Source organism: Cyanistes caeruleus, chromosome 26, assembly GCF_971803275.1.
Source record: "Cyanistes caeruleus chromosome 26, bCyaCae1.hap1.1, whole genome shotgun sequence".
Classification (NCBI taxonomy): domain Eukaryota; kingdom Metazoa; phylum Chordata; class Aves; order Passeriformes; family Paridae; genus Cyanistes; species Cyanistes caeruleus.
The window spans coordinates 2,466,691-2,487,058 of NC_141726.1; the positions used below are offsets into that span (position 1 = coordinate 2,466,691).

At 52.3% G+C, this 20,368-nt stretch overlaps 1 long non-coding RNA gene across 1 annotated transcript; it reads left to right on the forward strand.

The window, feature by feature from the left end:
- Positions 1 to 1,031: 1,031 nt before the first annotated feature.
- LOC147649262 (uncharacterized) lies at positions 1,032 to 19,787 on the forward strand. The gene is made up of 2 exons (XR_015279295.1): positions 1,032 to 1,130; positions 19,377 to 19,787. It is a non-coding gene; the product is annotated as an uncharacterized LOC147649262 (long non-coding RNA).
- The last annotated feature ends 581 nt before the right edge of the window (positions 19,788 to 20,368 follow it).

The following is a 20,368-nucleotide window of genomic DNA, read 5'->3' on the forward strand; positions in this document are numbered from 1 at the left end:
TCAAAACTGGGTGTATTACAAGAGTCCACAGTTATGGAGAAGACAAAGGATTTGGCACCTGAACTGAAGTGTAAAGTGACTCGGAGGCAGAAATACGTAATAAAAAGCTTTGTGATTAATTTACTAAACCAAGCATGGGTTTCACAAGTCCCTATGGTTTTTGCACTTATTCTTTGAGGCTTTCATCTTGGCCTGAAGCAGAACTCCTTTGTGACTTTGCTGAGGGGCTGCCTGAGTACTTATCTGCTCTGAAATACAGCAGACATTCTTCACTACCTGTTAGCTGCCTTTTTTGCTCTGTTCCCCAATCCTGGCTCAATGTTTCTCCAGTGCTTGGGACTTTTTCACAGCTTTTGCCCTGTTGAGCTCCAAGGAGGGGCAGATTCTGTGGATCTGATGGGTGTGTGGTGAGTGGGGACACATCTGGCCTGCAGCAGTGATGAGTTTCCCATGTGGGACATGCTCAGCACACAGCCCTTGTCTGCCCTTGCAAGGACAGGCACGAGCCTGGTGAGCTCTTTGCCAATGTGGACTGGCCCCAACCCTCCCCAGACCCTCTAGGGCTGCCTGTACTGCATGTGGACAGAGCCTGCCAGTCCTGCAGAGGTTTCATTTTAATCCTCCCTTCCTGCTTTTCCCCCCAACCCTTTCCCTCCTCCTCCCTACTCCTGTGGACGCAGATCTGCAGTAGATGTCTCCTGAACTTGCTTGAGCTCCCTGTCCCAAGCATCTTCCTGACAAATTCTTTCCAGATGTCCTTTTATGTTTAGCAGTTTTCTTCAAGTTCTTCATTCATTCTTTTAAAGAGCAAAACTATTTCCCAGTATTATTTGAAAATTCAGACTGATTGTGGCTTCCCAAGAGCTGCTTGTGCCTCCCAGTGAAGTTTTAGGTACCACTGCAGCCTTCCACCCCTGAATTAGAGCACAACAGATATCCATAAATAGCACAGAAGTTTATTTTCCATAGCTGACAGCTCCAGGGCTGTTTATGGACTCTTGAAAACACTCCATGCTACATTTATACCCAGCCAAGTGTCAGGTTGTTGGCTTGGACTTTCCCAGCTACAGCAGCTTGGAGAAATTAGGAGATCTGTCCAGTGTTCCTCTGACTGGGACCAACAACGGAAAGTAAGTGGCTCTGCCCATCCTCTCATCTAGTTTCCAGCTTAACTTTGTTTTTGGGGAGATGGCTGTTCCTTCCAAAGGGATCTGACTCCCTTTGGGGAGATGCAGGGCATGTGGTCAGTGGCTCCTGCGCTGTCTGGGTGAGCTGTGTCCTGTCCTGACTGTTGGGAGTGTGCTGCCCTAGGGCAGCTCTGGGGGCTGTCTGCCACCCCAGAGCCAAATGAGACTGAATGTAGGATTGAAGCAATGCCTGAGTCACTCTGCCTCTCCAGGACAGGCTCTGGCTTGTCTGGAAGTCACATCTTGTGGCTTCTCACGTGTGTCCAGTGGCTTTTCATCCTTGCCCTGCACTCCCGTGTGGGGCTTGCAGCAGGTTTTGGCTGTTGGGAAGAAGCTTTGGGCTGTTCAGTGGAATTTGGGAAATTCCTGTCTTTTTTCTTGAATTTTAATTTGCCTCGGGATCTACCTCACATGGTACATGGTGATTGCAAAATGCCTGAAGTGGGAGAGAGACTGGACCTTCCCTGGGGTCAGATTCTTGTTATGGAACACTTCTGTGCTGTTGGCACCCCGGGGTCCAGGAGTGGGGATATGCTGGAAGGATGAACCTGCCTTGTTTTCCTGTACTGCCAACACATCAGACCACACACAAATATTAAGCATCTATTTAATTTCCCAGCAAAGCACCCTGAGATTCGGTTCCCCTCTGTCCCCCAGCATACCACAGCTGCCTCCTTCACCAGAGCTGACATGGGATGGCTCCCTGCTCTCTCTGGTCCTTCTCTCCACAGCCCAGACAGTCTCTAGGCTGCTTGGGGAAGGCAGAATGAAGACCATCAAGCCAGTAAGTCTCCTAACCATTCTGCTATGTGAGGAATGAATCCAAGAGCCTTTGCACACTATTAATCTTTTCCAGTTCTTAAGAAAGCAAATGATCTCCTCCTGCTCCCATAAATTCACCCTCTCTCTCCAGCTTCTCCCCTGGTGTTTGAACTCTTTGCCAAAAGCTTTATTAAAACCTACAAGATGCAATTTTGTTCCTTACTGAATCCTAAACAACTGCTCTAGGTGGAGAAGAGACACTTGGTGCTGTCAGCTTTAGAGCATTTTTGTGTGCAGTCCATGGCCACTTGTCAGCCAGGGACCAGCCTCAGCCCCACACTGGAGCCCAACAGGACCTTTGCTCTTCTCCCCTGAGATTGGGAGATAAATTCACGGCCTCATGTCCAAAAGCACCTGGCAACAATCCATGTGGGGGGTGGGGAGCAGAAGGGATGTTCCCCTGGCTGCAGTGTGGCCCTATGGCACCTCACCCTCCTGGGCCAATGTCTGCAGCTTGCCAGTGGCCCTGGGGACAAGCTGTGCTGGGCAGCTGCCACACCCTGGCAGTTTTCCTGCCACCTCCTCTCCTGCTCTGAGTGGGGAAACCCTCAACAAACCCTCTGCGTGTGCCCTTGGCGTGACCCGGCCAGCGGCACCACTGGGGCTGTGGGGCAGCAGGTGATGGTCCCCAGCTGCTGGTATGAGCAGAGAAGCTGCAGCTGGTGCTGGGCGGTTGTGGGTGTGCTGGGACAGCCAGGGTGAGGGTGGCAGGTCCTGTGGGAGCAGGAAAGTTGAGGTGCATGCCAAAGTCCTGCTAGGTGACGTGCGTCACCACCGGTCCTTGGCACATCATGCGATGTGTCACAGCCTTCTCCCTTTCGTTTCCTAACATTCCCTCAGTCTGAAACTCATCAACCCGTGCTGAGAGAAAACATTCACAGATGAAGCCAAAGCAGAAGTGAGCAAAGCTGTTCCTTTGGCTGAATTCCTCCAGCTCCTTGTGTCCCACTGCTTGGTTTGAGCAACAGCTGCCTTCCCCTGCCCTGTGCACCTGAGCCACAGGGAGCAGACAGCAATCCTGAGCTGCTGTGAGGGAGAGCTCTTGTGGCTTTGCCAAGGAGAGCTCTCTTTCATGGTACAGTTCTGGTACCTCTGCCCAAACCCCAGGGAAGGGGCTGAGAGCAGGTTGTGATGAGGCTATGGAGCATGGCTTACACAAGGAGTGCTTTTAAACTTCACAAATCTGCTTGTGGGTCAGATGGCAGGAGCAGGAGAGGGGAGAAGTGAGGGATGAGACAGTGGGTACAGCTGTGCCCAGAGAAGAAGCAGCTCTGGAAGCAAGGAGCCTGCAGCTCCCCTGCTGGAAGAGGGGCTGGGGGCACCTGAGACAGCAACAGAAAGTTCTGCTCACAAGGAACCCAAAAAGGAGCAGTGCAAACCCCATCTGGGGAGCCAAGAGCTGCTGTGGGCTGAGCCCTGGCAGAGGGGTTTGGGCAGGTGCAGCCATCCTGTGCTGCAGCATGCCTGGCAGCTGGGGTGCCACACCCCTGGGAACACACAGAACCAGGCATGTGGAAAAGCCCCAGAGGTGAATAATCCAGCCCAGCTTTTGCTGGACACGGCTCCCCCAGCTCTGAAAGGCTTTTTGGTCGGGTTTAATGAGATTAGTCTGTAAGCTCTGGAGATGTCAGCCTGCTGGCAGCTCCCTGTTCAGTAGTTTCTCGTGTGCCAGGGAATGATGTTCGTTTCATTGGCCTGGACTCCGCTGGATCAGGCTGCAGCTCTGCTTCTCAATTAGCCTCATCTGCGTGGCAGTAACGAGCTGGAGGTCGCACAGCCCGGCGAGGGGTGCTGAGAAGTTCACTGGTGTGGAAGGGAGCTCTCTGTACCCCCCATGCAGTGGGTGCTGGGGCTCTGCACCCAGCCTGACCCCTGCTCTCCCCGGGAGCCCCACTGGGTCCATCCCCACTTATTGCTGCAGTGGTGACACTGCACAGCTCTGCTGCTGGAGAGGCTCCTGAAAGCTCCACTCTGGGTCTGTGCTGACATTATTGAAGCTACTGGTAATAAAACATGTCACTACAGGGGCCAGGGCCACATCTGAGCCTGCAAAGGGAAAGCAAAAATCCAAACAAAGCCCAAAACCTCCAGAAAGCTCTAACCAAGTACATGCTGATGGTAGGGCTGGATTCCCAGGGATGCAGACCCCACTCCTGCCAGGATGAGAGGCACCCCCTGGCCCTGCTGTGCTGGCCCTGCAGCAGGGACAAGTGGCACACGGGTGTCACAGCTTCCCGGTGCCACATCCTTATGCATGTGCCGAAACCTCCCAGTGCAGGGAACTACAAATAAATGCTGTTGATGCCTCTGCCCTCCCGTCAGGGATTAGGACATGCTGGAGCAATTTGCATGGGGATGAAACTTGGAAGAAATGGCAAAGCTGAGGGAATATGATATTATTTATTATTGCCAGTTGCAAGGGAACAGCAGCAGCCTCCAAACTTGTATAACTCTGGAACATGACTATTATTAGAACGCAAAGTTAGCAAGCAATTAGCTAATTGCAATTCACATTGTCTGTTGGCAATTATAAGGAGAACAGTTATAAACCCCAACAGATGGAACTCAAATGGGTCAGTCTCTCTTTTTTTTATTCTTTTCCATCCCCAAAAGGCATTTGCTATGAGCTAAACTCAGGTTCTCACTGGAGTTCATGAGAGCAGCCAGCCTGTGAGTCAGCGTGCACCCGCAGGCAATGATCCCACACCCCAGCCCCTCACATGGAGCTTGTCCTGTCCAGACCTTCCCAAATGACACAGTTTTGAGGCCAGAGAGTTCAGCTAAAAGCACTGTGGTTTCCATCATTTACTCTCTGTGATGGTGGTTTTTTAGTAGCTGTGGAAAAGCAGGGAGCAGAGAAATCCAGCTGCAATATGTCTTTGTTCTCATCCAGTTCTTTATGGCTGTACAGCTTCAGGTAATACCTTCTCTTCTCTCTCCAGCAGTGACACAAACCGATGGTGCCTCCCTGAGCATGATTTCTAAATCTTTTGAGGTTATTTGAGGGATTTTTTATTCCCTTCTGAGGCTGACTCAGAACAGGGATCTGCAAAGGTGAGCAGCAGACAAAGCAGTGCTCTTATTCCTGTCACAAGAGATACCAATGGAACAGCTCCCACAGGGCTGAGATTATCTCATGGCTTTTGTTCAAAATGCCTGGGTGATGCAGCACCAGGACACAACAGAAGGGTAGAACATAAGCACTGGACTCGAGGGATCCCTCAGTGCATGGTTTTAAATCTGCTTGAATCAAACACAGATGCTCCTGCCTGTGACACTTTGCTGTCCTCTGGGTGGGTTTTGTGCTCTCAGTGTTAAAGGGATGCTGTGACAGGTGTCTGCTGAGGGATGAGAAACCATCATGCATGTCAGGGTCCAAGCTGTGCACACAGATCAGCTTGTTTGACACCAGAGGCATACAAGGGGCACACAGGATAGCCTCAATAGCCCAAGTGCTGCAGCCTGGCACATGCCAGCCTGTTCCTCAGGTTTACAGTGCATGCAGGAGTGTGGCAGCAAGGCTGCTCTGATATGTGGAAGCTCATTCTGCATTTCAGATACCTTTTTAGAGTAGGGACCAATAGGGGCAGATTTGGCCTTAAAAGGAAGCATCACAGAAGGTATTTTGAGGGAATATTTCACTAAAGAACCTCATGTCTACATTCAGATACTTTGTGGCCATGGAAGGAGCTTTGCCCTTCATCCTTCCTGAATGCTGGTGATGCCAGTGACTACGGCAAAAGAACAACTTGTTTTGGGTCAAGCTGATACAGACACAGCTGGGTGATCTGAAACAGATTAGGCCCAGCAACATGAAATTCATAAATAGCAATACAAACCCACTGCACACCTTCGGCTGATATTAAACAGGGGATGGGTTGGAATTCATCTCAGAGCAAAAGCATTCTAATGAAATGGAAACATCAGGTTTTACTTAGAACCTCCAGGTTTCCCATAGGAGGCAGTTTATGTAGTGCCCATTTATTAAAGACAAATGCTATCATTTGGAACATATCTCATGGAGAGCAGGGGACTGGCTGATGCAGGGGAGCAGTAACTGGAGATGGAGCTTTGCATTTACAAGCTGTTGTTTTCAACAGTCTCTGCATGTACCTCCAAGTGTGATGAAAGCTGCCAGGTGCCTCAGTGTCCTCCAGGAGCCCTGGCCCTGGCCTCCCACCATGCACAGCCCCACGAGGCACCGAGAGCCATGGCCCAGGTGAAACATGCTGGACTTCAATGAGTATTTAACAGCAGACAGAAAGATAATCCGGTTATCAGAAGTCAGGCAATCATGGGCTAAAATAAGCAGGTATGGATGGGGGGCCCAGCTCTGGCTCCTGGTGCTGAGCCCTGCTCTCTGCTCCAGGAATCCCTTGAAATGAGAGGCAGCTCCTGCAGAGCATCTGCTGGGGCTGGAGGAGACCTTGGCCAAAGAGCAGCAGGGACAAGGATCCTCACTCTGCCCCAGGAGACTTGGCAGCCTGCACATGTCACTTCCACACAGCTCCTCAGGCTCTGGTGTCCTCATTCAAAAAGCTTCAGATGAGACAGAGAGATTAAGAATTAAGAATGAAGCGTCAAGAAATGCTTTGACTAAAAAGGGGCTGACAAAACCGTATGAAATGCCTAAACATTTGCTGTGCTCACAAGAACAGGAAGAGAGCAAGGCTACAAGGTACGATAAAGAGGTAGAGTGCACAAACAGGATGCAGGGACAAAGGCACCACAGGATAAGGGGGTTCTTCAGACCCCTAAACCGGGAAAAATGGTATCAAATTCTGGAAGATGGCTGAAGGACTAAAAAGGACAAGGAGATAAGGTGAAAAGTTCAACTGAGAGGAAGACTGTTTACTTCATCCCAAGAGATCCCCCAGAGTGACCAACAAGGAGCAGTGAGCAGTTGCAAAGAGGTGTGGAGCTAATTTTAACATGAAGTGGGGACAGGCAGGGTTAGGAAATGAATATGTATTAGGCATATTGTGTAACCCTGGTTTGTAGAGAATAAAAAGAGAGGGGCAAATCTCCAGGGTGTGCTGTCTTTGGAGGAGATATCCCCCATGCACCTCAGTGCTGAATAAATACATACCTGCTCTTATAACCTACCCTGTGGGCTGTAGAGAGGGGTTTTTGCACATATCACAGAGGGGTGTGCATTTTGAAGGGAGAACCTCCCTGGCTTGGCTTGTTCCTTTTGAGGCCTGCTGCTGTCAGCACCCACTAGGCACCAGCCTGATATTCCCTTCCTTTTATCAGTGAGCTCTGAATTACAGGGCAAATGCTAAACATTTTTAACAACTGTTATAGTCACATCTACAGGTAACATTAGTTTTGCTATTCACCTGGGAAGAAACAGTGTCTAGTCAATTAATTGAAGCAGTATATGTTGCCTTTCTGAAATCTTTTGGGGTAGGTCCTGGCATCCCAACAAGATGGTGCTGTTTGTTCTTTTGAGATCAGAAGTCCAGGACAGGCCTGTCCTTCCTGGGCAGTAGCAGGTAAAACTGCATGCTTTGGGAAGTACAAATTCTAGTCTTTGCATGTAGGAGAACTTTCTGCCTTAATGCAGGATGGAATCTGCAACCATTAATTTGAATAAATTTCTTTTTTGTGCTCCATCCAGCTTTTAGCATATCAAGGACCAGGGAGCCAAAAGCATCAGGGAGCAAAGCATCAGCACCAGGGAGAGCTGCAGGTATTGGGGAACCTCTTGTCACAATACAGACTGAGGCAAAGGTGCTGGGCTCAAGAGCCATCACTTGGCATCCCTTAGTGAGAAAATCAAACCTTGTCCCACAAAACTGCCTGCTCCAGGTGATTTGATCCTGGGAATGTAGCTGAGGGAAGATGTCTATCTGTGCTGAGCCTGCCTGGCCCCGGCACAGAGTGGAATAACCCCCCAAAAGCAAATGGTATCAGACAAGGGATCTCCTGACTGCCTTATCCTGCCAGCTCCACATCTGGGATGAGAGCAAGAGGGCAGAGAAGTGCATTGCCTGCCTGCCTGCACCGTGCAGACAGGCTGGTGACAGCTCAGCAATGTAAATGATGCATAATAAGCCCTAAATAAAGTGTGAGGAACGTGTTTGGGATCAGCAAATCCATTCTGACAAGAAGAAGCAAAGGAACTAAATCCCTTTTCCCAAACAGACTGCTAAGTCATGGGATAAATGTAATCTGGTCCCACTGAAGAATGGCTACTGAAGACTTCTGGCTGGGGTCTCCCTGCTCTGATCCATGGGGGCACTGTGCACCAGGGAACAGGGGCAAGGAGACCTGGGGAGGAGGAAGCTTGGGACCACATTCTCCTCCTCAAAATGCTCAAGTTCTACTGCAACCACTTTGTCCACTCACATTTACAGCCAAGTCTGTCCCATTTTCTCACATTCCCCCATCAACTATTTATCATCAGCAAGGGGTGGCTGGAGCCAAATGTTCCCCTGACCTTCAACAGCCCTGTGAGCCTTTCTTCTCTGCTTAAGTGGGAGACTTAAGATAAGCCCAGAGTCTCTTAAACATGCCTATTCCAAATAAACACAGCGGGCTGATGTGTTACAGGCTGCCTTGGCCAGCTGAAGAGCAGGGGATTCTCTTGGCAATTCTGTTGGTTCTGTAGAGTTTCTTGTCCTCACAGGCCAGAGAGCCACTGGAGCACTTCACAGCAGGACGAGTGGAGGCCACAATCAAAGGCAAGGAGCCCCAGAGCATCTGTGGTGCAGCAGCAGGGCTGGGAGGAGCTCTGGGAGCAGCTCCAGGGCTGCTCCTGGGGAACAAAGACAGCTCCAGGCTCCGAAGTATCATCTGGTCCAGCTTGCTTCAGCTTTGCACTGTTAATTTTCCATGGGTTTCTATGCCCAACTCCCTCTGCTGAGACACCTCCAGGCAGGTACATATTTTCCAGGGAAAATGCATTTTTTTGTCTCTTTGCCCATGCTAGGAGGTGCTGAGGCTGTTCCTGTGGAGGTCTGGGTGAGCTGCAGGGAATGGTCCTCCCTGGACTTCACTGGGACTGAGAGTCTTTAAGCAGTTGTTTTATGTTCTTTGTTGCCCTTTCACTTGGACAGGGGCCAGAAAGGTGGGATCCAGATTGCAGGTGTGTTTCTGGTATCTCTTTTTGTTTGGGAGCTGCTGTTCCTGGCCTTTGTAGGCTTCAGTGAGGTTCTCCCATGGTCCCCAGGCCTTGGGAGCCTCGGTGTCCCCAGGCTCTGCAGTTTGGGTGCTGTGCACCAGGCAGCTGTCCCAGGACACAGGGTTGCACTGACAGCACGAGATGCAGCCTCGGAGCACAGGAGGCTGCCAGGACACCTCATCAGATGAAGATTGCCTCTTTGTTCCTCTGAAAACCACAAAAAAAAGTTTCTCTCGTCACACTTCAGTGATGCCCAGACAAAGATGATGTGAAATCTGTGGGAAGACTTATTTTATTACAATATAGGAATGCACAGAACCAGATGTTTAAGCTTAGCTGTGGCTCCTCCACGTCCTGCCGTCCCTGCTCAGGGAGCTGCTTGCAGGGTGATGTACAACACTCCAAGTGTGTTCTCTGCTGTGCAGGTCTCCAAGAGCTGCTTGGAGTCAGGGCCATGCCTGAAGGTCCCCTGTGTTATAAATGAGTAGCCAATTTGATTAATAAAGAAATAATTTATTAAAAAATACAATTGTGAAAAGCCACAAGCAAAATTCAGTTTGATGCCATACCAGGTGAACAGTGCCAGGTGAGGCAGGGAAGGGCTTGCTAGCACAGCTTCACCATGCTTCACAAACTGCAGCTGTCCCAGGGTGCCTTTTATGTTTTCAGGTTCTTCAGGGGTCTCTTGGAATACACTTCTTGTAGACAAATATTCACGTTGTTTTGGGTGTATATGTTGTAATCTTGTCGGGTTTCTTGGAAATACACTTCTTGCAGATGAATATTCATGAGTTATAATCTTATCAGACAGAGGTTTCTTGGAAATATGCTCCTTGCAGACCCATATTCATGTTGGCCTTGCTGCATATCACTGTAATCTCATCAGAGAAGGTTTCTTGGAAATATGCTAGGATTCTTGTCAGACAAAATTCTAACTTTAGCACGAATTTATTCATGCTATGTATTACACCTGCAGGTCCCTCTGTGCCACGGGCCAGGGACAGAGGTACAAATGTTGGCCCAGTGGCAGAGCAGGTGCCCCTCGGTGACCCCAGCAGGACCAGGAGCAGCCCCCAGCCCTTGGCCAGCCCTCCCGTGTCCCCTGCAGGTGCTGCTCTGCAGGGCCCCAGGGTGTGCTGCCTTTCCGTGGTCTCCGGAGGCCAAACCCTGCTCCTGCTTTTCTGTTTTTCTCTGCTGCCTCTCGGCTGGGTTAAAACGATCCAAATCCCAGGCAGGGCCGTGTCCTGGTGGGAGCTGTGAGCCGGCAGCTGTTTTGCAAGAGCCTGGGAGAGGCTCCCCAGCCCGGCAGCCCGTGAGCGGCAGCCCGTGAGCCGGGCCCAGCCCCACAGCCCGTGAGCCGGGCTCAGCCCGTGAGCCGGGCCCAGCCCCACAGCCCGTGAGCCGGGCCCGGCCCCAGAGCCCGTGAGCCGGGCCCGGCCCCACAGCCCGTGAGCCGGGCCCAGCCCGGGGCAGCCCGTGAGCCGGGCCCAGCCCCAGAGCCCGTGAGCCGGGCCCGGCTCCAGAGCCCGTGAGCCGGGCCCGGCCCCACAGCCCGTGAGCCGGGCCCAGCCCCACAGCCCGTGAGCCGGGCCCAGCCCCACAGCCCGTGAGCCGGGCCCGGCCCGGGGCAGCCCGTGAGCCGGGCCCAGCCCCACAGCCCGTGAGCCGGGCCCGGCCCGGGGCAGCCCGTGAGCCGGGCCCGGCCCGGGGCAGCCCGTGAGCCGGGCCCAGCCCCAGAGCCCGTGAGTCGGGCCCAGCCCCAGAGCCCGTGAGCCGGGCCCGGCTCCAGAGCCCGTTAGCCGGGCCCGGCCCCACAGCCCGTGAGCCGGGCCCGGCCCCACAGCCCGTGAGCCGGGCCCGGCCCCACAGCCCGTGAGCCGGGCCCAGCCCGTGAGCCGGGCCCGGCCCCACAGCCCGTGAGCCGGGCCCAGCCCGGGGCAGCCCGTGAGCCGGGCCCAGCCCCACAGCCCGTGAGCCGGGCCCGGCCCCACAGCCCGTGAGCCGGGCCCAGCCCCACAGCCCGTGAGCCGGGCCCAGCCCGTGAGCCGGGCCCAGCCCGGGGCAGCCCGTGAGCCGGGCCCAGCCCCACAGCCCGTGAGCCGGGCCCAGCCCGTGAGCCGGGCCCAGCCCGTGAGCCGGGCCCAGCCCGTGAGCCGGGCCCAGCCCGTGAGCCGGGCCCAGCCCGTGAGCCGGGCCCAGCCCGTGAGCCGGGCCCAGCCCGTGAGCCGGGCCCAGCGCTGTGGCTCCGGCTCCGCTGCCTGCAAAGGGGCAGCAAGCCTCACACGCACGGCCAGCCTGGCAGCCTTGTTTGTTTCTCCAGCAGTCAGAATTTCATCTTTTCCACCTCCACGCTGCCAGCAGAGCCCTTATCCACTTTTCCCTGACACATCCAGGGTTTATTTCCAGCTGAATCACGCTGCCCCCATATGTGCTCCTGCCGCTGGCTGCTGGTTATTGAGTTGGTGCTGTTGTTGGTCCTCCTGCCTCCATTCAGAAGTTGGCAGTCCTTAAAAGCCCATTCATCTTGGGAGCCTAGTGGCAATTTTAGCCTCGTCCTTCGGGATGGGTTAACCCCTGCTCTCCCACCGGCCCGAGGGGCAGCAGTCATGTCTGGTTCTGATTAACGTGATGCAGAAAATCCAGCGTGCTCCCCACACTGCTCACAGGAGGTGAAAACGGGTAAAAGAGTGAAAATTGCCTGGAGGCAGGAGATGTGCTGGATTACTGTGCCCTGCACAGAGCTGAATCCCCTCGCTGGGAAGGGCAGAGTGCTCACAGAGGGACAGTGGCTGCAGGAATGATGGGAGAGGACCTGAGTATTTCCCCAGCAGGCCTTGTAAAATTAAATCGTAAAATTGTCAATTTGATCACCACTCATTGCCTTCCCACCTGCCAAGGTATTCTTGGCTGTTGGAGGAAGAACTGGCAAATGTTTGTGGAGAATTTCAGGGACCATTCCCCAGGAGGTTTGGGCTGTGAGTAAGGAATTCACTACCTAGACCATGTGCAAGGCTCACACTGATTCCCCCAGTTCTAGTGACAGGAGGGGCTGCTTCCCTGGACATGGCCACATTTTTGTTTAACAGAACTTCTTCTTCATTCTGTTTAACAGAAAACTCCAGTAAATCAAACGGTCTGAATTGCCCCTGGGTACAAATCTCCCACGTGGATTATAATGACCAGGAAAGAGCGAGCCCAGGGTTTGTGGCCCTTGAGCAGACTGTTTGCAAATCCTCCTGCTCCAGAGATCCCCTCCAGGCTGCAAGTCAGAGCTAATGCTAAAAAAATATTTTTTATGCAAGATCAACTCTGAAGTGAAATAGAGAAACATAGAAAGGAATCTCAATTGACCATCTGGCTCTTACACTCCTGAAGCTCATGGCCATTTATCTCTGTCCAAAAGCGTGCTTTAAAGACACAATAGGAATCTTCCTTTGGGGAGAGAGTGGAGTGAATGTTTGGCCTTCAAATGTCAAATCAAGCACCAAAGCTATGGGAAGCACATAAACACCAGAGAACAAACAAGCTTTCTCCATACCTGAGATGAAGCTTGATTTTGGATGCAGAAATGTGTTTATTTTCTTGGAAAGAAGCAGGTTCTGGCCTTTCAGCTGTTACAGATTTTCTCAAGGGAATAATTTTCCTAGCAAACCTTGTTCCTTCTGTAATCCTTTGTAGCAACTCACCGAGTCATGCTGCCCTTGCTTTAAAAATACGTTTTCAAGGCCCATTAGCAAATTCACAGGTTTTTTTATACACTGAGAATTAAAGTGAAAACATAAGACACAGCAAACTATTTTCGCTTTATATACAGCCTCCCCAGTAAACAAGTGTTGCAAGAGCCTGTGTGCTGCCGGCAGGGCAGAGGGATGGGAAACAGAATGTGGTCACATGTGGTTTTATTCAGCGAGTTATTTATATAATCTGAAGTATAGTAACAATGTCCTTGGATGCAGAGTCTCCCAGCTCCACAGTCCCTGCTGAGGGTGCCTCTTGGCTTTCCTGCTGTGTCTGCATGGACACCCCTGAGCTCCCAGTGCTTCCCTTCCACGTGACACCATCTGAGAACCTGTGTAATCCTGATTCCTGGGAGCTTGGAGCTGCAGGGCTCTTGGATACATTTCCAGAGCTGCATCTTCTCACAGTTCAGCATCCATCCTGCACCCTGGTACTCACTTGGGGCATCATCCTGCATTATGGGGCTCCACTGGTGCATCCTCTGTGTCCTGGCACTCCCTGGCGCACCCTCCCATGCCCCGGTGGGGATCATCCATGATGGATGTTCAGCATCACCTGTGCCTGAGGCTGAGCAGGAGATGTTGTGAGAGTGTCTGAAGGACAGTGTGTCCCAGGAGCCAGCATGGCCTCATCCTCCCCAGTTCTTACCTCCCTCTGCCTTCTCAAAGGCCCAGTTCATGCCTAGAGATGTCCAAAAACACTGAGACTCTTTGTCCTCACTTTCTCTGCACCCCCTGGCACACAGCAGGTGTGCTGCTCTCTGCTCCTCCACCTTCCCAAAGGCAGCACCCCAAGTGAGGGTCCCTGTTTCCCGCAGCCCCTCGCCCCCCCAGGGTGGGTGCAGTGCACAGTGAGGGGCTCTGCTGCAGCCCCTGGGGTGGGGAGCAGCACAGCAGCGTGCCCAGGCTCTGGCACGGGCACCAACAGCTGCATTGCTGTGCAACATTGCAGACTAGTGGCACAGAGGAGATCAGCTGGGGCTGGGAAGGGCCAGGAGAGCAAAGCTGAGGCCGTCAGCAAACACCTGATCCATTCCCTCTGAAGAAACGTCTTTAATCTTGCTGGCATTAGGGGTTATGGTCAGCCATTCTCCAGGCAGGTGAACGGAATTCTTTATTGTGCCTATTTGGTTATATCTCGGATAGCAATAAGGATTATCCTCAGATTTTTGTGTCTCACTTGGAGCCCCCAGCATGTGTTTATAATTTTCTTCTCCCTTTCAGGCAGAGCCAGCAATCTCCTGAAGTTCTTAAACTGAACCTGTGAAATTTAATGACTGGACAGTGTATCTGACATATTCCTCTAAAATTCAAATGTGCTTCTCATACTGATTTATGATCTTTTTTCTCCAATAAAGTATCCACTGTATTTATCTCTAGTATTTCTCATGTGATTCTGTGTCAGAAAGGAAGGTCAGGCACGACACTGCTCTGAATTTCCAAGGAGCAGCAGTAGGTGGCTGGCTTGGATTTCTTTAGTCTGGTTTGTGCTTGTTTGTGCAGGCAAAGCATTCTCCATGGCAGTCAGAGCCTGGGCTGGGCAGGTCCTGCCCCTTGGCCTGGTGCTGCACACACCAGGGGCAGGGTGGGGTCCTGGCAGTGGTGCTGGCACTGCCCAGGCCCTGCTCCCCTGCTTTGGTGCTGCCCAGGCATTGGTTCCAGGAGTTTAAACTTGAAATAACCAAGGATGATTGCCCAAATTGAGGGGGAGGATGCTGCTTCTCTTCCTGAGCCAAAAGAAAGACAATTTGTCATAGAAATTCCATAGGTGTTCCTACACTCACACTCACACACACACACAAACACACACCCTGCTCCTGTGGAGCAGGCTGGGTGACTTGGGACACTCAGCTGTCCCCATACCAGATTTTGGCGAACCTTTTGTGTCATGCTGTCCCTCTGGGGTGCACCTAAGGTGGGTGGGGGCAGCCAGCTTGGCTCCAGGGCCGCAGAAAGGTTATAGGCAGTGCCCGGTGGCAGGCGGGATGCTGAGCTCCATGAATCTGTAATTGCAAATGTGGAGTCGTGGTGCTGAGGGAATTCAGTGAATCCACAGATTTCATATCGCTGCTGACCTTCTGTGGCCCATAAATGGTCTAAACATTGGTTCCTCTTGTCTGTGGCCAAGAGTTAGCTCTTGGGTTTTTGAATAAGAACTGGCATCATTTGGCAGTGGATTTGAGGCCGTATGGAGTCATCAGCTGTGTTTCTCAAAAACTTTTTTCAGAAGTAATTTCTCCCAGTGAACCTTTAAGTGCTGCCCTCATCCCACCACAGCCCTTCCCTGCTCCTGCTGCACGCCCAGTCATCCCGCCCATGCCTGGTGCTGCTCTGCCACTCAGCAGTGATGGTCAGTGGTTTAAGGCTCTGCTTCCCCACCCAGGCACTGTTCACAGATCCCAGCTCTCCTCCCCTGAAGAGCTGGAAGCAGGCAGGAGGAGCTGGAAATGCCAAGACAAGGAGCTGCCCCAGGACGTTGCACAAGCGGAGGGTTTGCAGGAGGGATCCAGTGGCACCACCACGCACCAGCGTGCGCTGGGAGGAGGCTGCAGACAGACTTCTTTTCTTTTCAAGTGGTCATCCCACCCCTGTCTCTGGCGTGGCCAAGTGTTTCCAGCTTTGTGAAGAAATGGAACAAGGTGATCTGCCGCTGTCCCCTCCGCTGTGAGCTGTGGTGGCACTGGCACTGCCACCGTCCCTGCTCCTGTCCGGCAGCACGGGGCTCCTGCTGTGCCACTCCTGCCCCCAGTCCCTTCTCCCCCCACCCAGTGCCCATGGCAGAGGGGTGGCTGCTGCCTCCTGCAGCTGCCCAGCCCCGTGCTCAGTGGCCCCAGGCACCCTGACATGGCCATCGAGCCCAGGACCCGTGTCCAGGGACAGCCAGGCTCTTCTCCAGTCCAGCAGAAATCCACGGCTTGGCTCTCTGCTTCCTCCCATTCTGCCCAAGTTTATTTTCCTTGTTTTCTGTTTATGAGCTAGGGGAGTATTGAATTTCCCGAAGTCACTGCCATCCATTGCCACAGGTCTCGCACACAAAGACTCCCTCGATGCCAGGATCCAAGTTTTGCAATTGGACCGGTTCCCTTTCCCTTCAACCATTGTGGAAACAGCCTTTGTTTTGCTTCTGGATCTTGTTCCTCAGGCCCAAATCAAGGGCCACTGTCCAAGCCTGGGTTTTTTGAAATCTGATTTCACTGCTTTAATGAAAACAGCACATTTCAGGGGATGGGGTCCTTGAACAGTAGGATTTTTTTCTGCAGGACTTGTATATCTGCAAATGCTGCGCTGTCCAGCCCTGCCAGTTCCCTGCAAACAGCAGGAACTGGAGGGACAGGGCAAAAATGCTCATCAGGGACTTGTTAAAAGAGAAAGCTGGCTCAGAATCTCCATTCCGACTGCAGACTGACAGCCAAGGTTGAACATCCTGTGCCCTCGAAGGGGCTGGGGAGCTTGGCAGGTGCGGGAGGCTATGGCAGTGGCTGTGACCAGTGGAAACCACTGCTCTGGCTCCTCTGGGGCCTCTCTGGCCTCAGGAATGTGCTCATTTCACTGGAGTCCCACATTGCCTCCAGTGGGAGATGCCTCTGCACCATGTCCTGGCAAAGGGCAGCCGTGCTCCTCTGTTCCATGCATGGAAGTCTCACCAACCTCAGCCTTTCCTGATGAAAACTCCATTTATTCTGGGCCTGTAGGAGAGGAATCCCCTCTAACTGCGTGCTCAGGCATGTGCTGAAACTGCCCTTGTGTGTGTCAGAGCTAGGGAACGGTTCTGTAATCTCCCATTTTTATTTAATTGTAACGCCTCTGTCCCACGAACTGTTCCAGATGCTCTTATGGTTCCTAGCTCTGGGCTCTAAACATGCTGTTCTCCTCACCCTGGTCCCCACCCTTCAAGCACAAACAATGGTTTTGCTGGTTTTTGAGCCTTTTTTGTGCCAAAGGGATGTGGGGAGAGAATCCCCTTCATGCCAAATTCAGTTGATAATAAGAAACAGGAAAGGAGCTGGATGCCAGCTTCAGAGGAATTGGGCAGCCCGGGCTGTGCGGTGTCACCAGCCCCAGCAGCATCCCGGGTGGGTGAGGGGGCAGAGGAGGCTGGAGTTTCACAGAGGGATGGGAAGGGGATGCTGCACACCCCAGCAGCAATGCTCCCAAACCCAGCAGGTGCTGGCTGCTCCTGGTGAGCACTGGTGGTGCTCCAGGGGCAAGGGAACCTCCAGGTTCCACTGCAGGGCCCTGTGCTGGGCACACCCAGAGCTGCCCCCCTGCCTCGGGAGGGGACTGAGGGCTGTGAGGATGCTGCTGGCAGTGCCAGGAGCGCCCTGTGCCACGGCAGTGCCACCGCCCGCATGGCACAGCCTGCCCAGCCCGATCCTGGCAGGTGCTGCGCTCGTGCTGGCGGCACCGCTGCCCTCCTCAGGGGCTGTGGATGGCCCAGAGGGACCCCAGAGCAGCTGCTCTGTCCTTCCCTTTGCACAGGCAATGTGTTAACAGCCCACTGCCACCTTGGCTGTGTGTGGGGGATCAGTTATCCTTGTCCCCACGCTGATGGCAGCTCCAGATGCAGCTGGGAAACTGGTGCCATCAGTGCTGGGGCCACATGGGGCTGGTGGCCAGAGGAAGGGGACCCTCCCTCCCAGCACAGATTGTTGCTCTGGTCTCTGCAGGTTCCCCCATCTCCTCTTTTATCCCTTCTTTATATATATTTCAGAATGATATAAATTCTCCGCTATGGACCCTGCTGGGTGAGCACAAAAGAGAACTAGCAGGCAGGCCCAAGAGAAAGGGAGGATAAAAAAAACCACAGGAGAAAATTAATAAAGCATTTGAGAAAGGGAGAGGATGCCTCGCTGGGAAAGTGTGTAGCACACAGGGCTCCCCAAAGCACATCAAAGCCTGACTCTGAAATTAGCCCAACTGATGGGAATGTAAAGCAGGGGATTCTCCCACTGAGCTGTGGATTGAGAGTCCCCCCACGGGCTGCGAGGCACTGACATTTGTATTTATCCAGGCTCGAAGCTCCATCATGGAGCTTTTCAAAGGGCACTGCTGGGACCCAGCAGGTCTCCTCCCCAGCATGGCAAACATGGCACTTTTAATTACTGCTCTGTGCCGGCACATGTGCCCGACCCCCACACTAATTCTTGTTGCAATTACAGCGATCTAATTGAGTTTATTCACTCTCCGAAGCTTTTGTGTCTTTCTTCCTCGCACTCCCTGCCGGTGAGAGCTGGGGCCTCCATTGATCGGGTAGGTAGGGACAGAGGCAGTGCCTGGCGCTGGCCCTGGGGCCTCTTTGTGTCCCTTGAGCTGCCACTGCTGCTGGGAAATGCCAAATCTCCCCCGAGGCAATGCCCTGCTGACCCCTGGCGCCGAGCGAGCTCCGAGCGCTGCCCCGCGCCGGCGAGTGGCGTGTGCTCCACGGCCCCTTTGGAGAAGCACTTCTGCGTTTTATAGGAGAATGATTTCCTACTGATGGCACAAAAGCGACAAATAGGCCCTCCATGCACAGGGGAGTGTAGCACTGTATTAGGGATGATGGAAGAGCGACACAGACTCTCTAGCTGGGTTGCACAAGAGAGCAAATTTTATTAGTCCAGATCTTCTTTTATAGACAGATCCGAGAGGTAAAACTCTCATTGGTCATTAAACCAACACATCACCGTCATTGGACAAGTAGGAACACCACCCCTTGACCTTTTCTTCCAAGTAAACAACAAGGATCCAAACAAAACCTGCAGAGGTTGTTTTCCCTCTCCAAGGACTGTTTGGACTCCTCTTTATGATTTCCCAGGCCACACTTCTCGGGCCAGTCTGAGAAAGTTGTGTGATTTGGTTTCACACAGGCCGAAAATCTCTTATTTGACCACTGTGAGTTCCCACAGGGGAGGGATGAGTGCTCAGCAGGGACCAGAAAGGGCTTCAGGCAGGGACTCTTGGCCTGGGGACATCAGAGAGCTTGTGTCCCCATGTCCACATCTTCCCCCTCACTCTCTGCAGGTGCTTGAGGCAGGTCTGAGACTTGCCAGGTTCCCAACATGAAAATGCACCTACCCAGCAGGGAGGAGACACTTCTAGAAGGGGGTTCCTGGCTGAGAGGGGTCTGTTCCCAGTCAGCCCCAGCCCTGGCATCAGCAATGCCATCAGTGCCTGAATAATGCCCTTGTCACAGCCCCTAGCTATGCCTTGCACCTGTGGCAGGTGTTGCAGGTGGAGCCAGGACCCAGCAGTGTCAGGGAGTCCCAGGTGAGTCATTGGGAAGAGCCCCTGGATGCTGCCCCTCCAGCATTTTTTATACAACGGCAATGTTGATCTCTACTGAAAACAAACAAACCCATTAGCAAGTTTCTATGGGAAATAATTTGCCCAGAAAACAAATCAAAATTTTTTTTAGAATACACTTAGCTTTTGCATGTCTTGGGAGTGAATTTTGCCTCCTCTTTTCCAGCACTCACCTGTTCTTTCTCTTTTTTCCCTTCTTACTATCTCTCTGGATTATAGGACCGTGGTGGGACAGGACATTCTAGCTCCAGGGGCTGCTGCTCATCCCACTGACCTCTTGCTTTTCAAGCTTATTTGATTGACAGGAAGAAGAAATAAAACTTGTTGGTGATAGAAATTAAAATGTCCTCATGCAATATCAGCTGCAGAAATGCAGGACCTTCTACAGGGATATGAACAAGGCTCCCAACTGAGACAGTGCCAGGACCCCAGGGGCACCTCCATTCCTGGAGGAGAACCTCTTCTTGGAGAGCCTGATGGGAACATCTGCCATGGCTTCTGTGGATGCTCTGGAAGAGGGAGTGAAACAGACACATGGTGACTGGCACCCAGCCCAATGAGGGAGGAGGGGGAGGAATTAACTCTCATTTAAGTCCACTTTTGTTGTAAATAAACTATAATCACTTCAAACCTTTTGCTTAATCAGAAAAGGCTGTTGAACATTAAGTAAACCATCGGCAGACTCGTCTTACTGCTGGATTAGAGATATTAAATGCCAGCAGTGCTTGATTTTTTTAATCTGTCCTGCAGCTGCATTATTAAAACAAACACATTTGCAGACCTGCAAAAATCCAGAAAGTACAACAAAAGATGAGATTGAAGCTTTCCCAGAGGCAAGATCTGAAATCTGGTTAATTTTAAAATCTACGTTTAGTCTTCATCTTTTGAACCAAATAATGGAGGGAAATGACACATAATAAAATTACCACTGGAATTAGCAGCACATTCTCTAACAAAACCAGGTTAAAACTTAGGAATCCCTCTGTGCAGAGACAGCAGCTCTGGAGTCCTGTCAGTGCCCTGCTGGCACAGAGCAGCCCCAGGTTTCTGCTGAAGAGAACAAACAGCTCTGGCTGTAAAAACAATGCCCTTTTTTTTTAGGAACTGAGTTTTCTGAAAGCTCCCACTTCTGGACTCCAGTAAACATGCCAAGAGAGGCTCTTGCAGTTCATTAAGTCTCACCTGTATTTGAAAAAATGAAGGTTTCTGGT